The sequence below is a fragment of the Gadus chalcogrammus genome, chromosome 10 (genome assembly GCF_026213295.1).
Source record: "Gadus chalcogrammus isolate NIFS_2021 chromosome 10, NIFS_Gcha_1.0, whole genome shotgun sequence".
Taxonomy (NCBI): Eukaryota; Metazoa; Chordata; class Actinopteri; order Gadiformes; family Gadidae; genus Gadus; species Gadus chalcogrammus.
In genome coordinates, this window is record NC_079421.1 from 21352689 (window position 1) to 21355188 (window position 2500).

At 44.8% G+C, this 2500-nt stretch overlaps 1 protein-coding gene across 2 annotated transcripts in view; it reads left to right on the forward strand.

Annotated features, from left to right (window-relative positions):
* Positions 1-2500, forward strand: part of fgfrl1a (fibroblast growth factor receptor like 1a) — a 73067-nt gene that overhangs the window by 65829 nt on the left and 4738 nt on the right. The gene's annotated exons all lie outside the window — the stretch shown is intronic.

Here is a 2500-nt window from a genome sequence, read left to right on the forward strand (position 1 = left end):
TCTCTCTCTCTCTCTCTCTCTCTCTCTCTCTCTCTCCCTCTCTCCCTCTCTCCTCCTCTCTCTCTCTCTCTCTCTCTCTCTCTCTCTCTCTCTCTCTCTCTCTCTCTCTCTCTCTCTCTCTCTCTCTCTCTCTCTCTCTCTCTCTCTCTCTCTCTCTCTCTTTTTCTCTATCTGTCTCTCACTCTCTCTCTCTCTCTCTCTCTCTCTCTCTCTCCCTTCTCCCTCTCCCTCTCCCTCTCTCTCTCTCTCTCTCTCTCTCTCTCTCTCTCTCTCCCTCCCTCTCTCTCTCTCTCTCTCTCCCTCTCTCTCTCTCTCTCTCTCTCTCTCTCTCTCTTTTTCTCTATCTATCTCTCACTCCCTCTCACACACAGTAAAGCAAAACCTCACTTGGCATTATTCATGCAAAAAAGGAGAAAAAGGTCTCTCTCTGTGCTCTATCCCTTCTGTCTGGTCCTGCTCACACACAGCAGCATGTTCTCACTACAGATGACTGGCGGCAGCTCTTTAAAGCCTTCGAGGTGTGTTTGTTTTGTTATCTGGCCCAGCCTAGGGGTCAGCCGGTTGGCGGGGGAGCGGGGGGGAGGGTGAGATTCCCGCTGAGTAATGCCACCCTGACACATAATTCTCCGGCTGTTTGTTTACCCAGAGGTGAACTAACCACCATGTACAAAGATACAGGGTCAAGACTCTCCGTCTTTCATTCTGAGCAACCCCCCCCCCCCATTATCAACATGAGTATCTACTGGGGGTCAGCCATCAGGGTTATAAAATCAAGCGCTCCCGTAAAACTTCTTGCCCTTCTTCCCAACCCAATAGCTTATTTTCTCTTTGATCTCTTGTCTCTTGGTTATGTTTTCTTCTCCTGACGCCGGTTGCCAGGAGAGATATGAGTAACATGTTATAGTGAGCCAATAGGTTTGTTATAACAGGTCCTCTTGACCGCATGGAGGATTAAGTGTGTCTGTAAGGCGAGGTCAGCTTCAGTACGTGAAGGTGCGCTCTGACTTTTTATTCAAGGTTTGCTATCAAATCATGGACATATTTGATGCTTTCAAACATGATGTGTTTCATGAATGAGGCACTTGATTGTATGCTATGTTGGTGTGTGTGTGCGTGCGTGCGTGCGTGCGTGTGTGTCCGTGACCACGTGTGTTTATGTGTATGTCTGCCTCTGTGTTCGTAAGTAGGTAATGATTGTAATCTAAGTTGCACGTATGCAATTTTGTGCAGCAGAGAAGAGGAAATGACTGAAAATATTTACCTAGCAAAACAATTAAGTTCACTACTGCAATTTACCTCGCCTAAACAAAGAGAGACGAAGCCATATGCAGTTTCAGCCAGGAGCGGAATATTCTGGCAAGAGTTCGGATCATGATCTCATTCATCCTGGCTGCTTTCCCAAATGTTCGCTCATTCGCTAAACTGTCGTCAACAAACCCTGGCGGCCATTTTGTAGTGTGTTCCTGTTATTCATGTTGAGACACTATGTGGTCAGGGGCTGTTCCTCTTCCTATTGTTCCACTTTGTGCGGTTTAGAACAAATGTCAGAACAAACGACCCATGCACAATACTCGCCAATATTCCCATGGACAGCATGATTTACCACCCTTCCATTCAGTACGTTTGGAGGGTGGTGTATCCACCTATCTATCATAGTATCTATCAGTCAACAAAATCAGTTATGTGTATGCTATATTACTGTAGTTCTCCCAAACAGTTGAGAAACAGTCAGTTAACCTCCATAGAGGAATTTGAATCCCTATGAGTACATGCTGGACAGAAATAATTATTATTCATTACTTACTTCCTCTTATTCCACCTAATGCTTGCTGGCAATGTATGCCGTGGAGACGGAACAAACCACAATTACTGATCAATTACAAGACTTTGACCCCTCCCACACAGGAGAATATTCCAAACATAGCCAACCAGTCTACCAGGGACTTTGATTAAAGTATCTCATGATAAGCTAACCCAAAACAAAACCAAGAAGTTGTGACCTGGCAGTGAAAATCAGTTGTTATTATTCACAAATCAGTTACACACTTATTTGAGCTAGCAAAGTTACTTTAGTGCATCTGAATACGTTTCCTAATCCCGTAAAAGTGTCTCATAAGAACTTTCTAGAGTCTCTGCAGGTCCGATCGGTTCCTCCTGGTCTGCAATAGGCTACGCCTCATAAACGTTAAAGCTGTCTACTGTGATTTACAGTATCTTCCTCAGTAGTGCCTTTTATTGTTTTAGCCTTGTTTCACTTCTCGAACATGCTAATGCTGCCCAAAAAGTGCATGTTTTTACGACTGACTCATTTAGCAGACACTTCCATCTAAGCGGTGCCCAAGGATGCTTAACAATAGACTGTGGAGCCTTGGGGATCAAACCCAGTACCTTTGAATACGCCTTATTCAATTCCAAGGTTGATACTGTGTTGGTCCCCCATGCATAAGATCAGGGAACAAAATCCATAAACACGTACAACACATCACATTCCCAAGAGGGC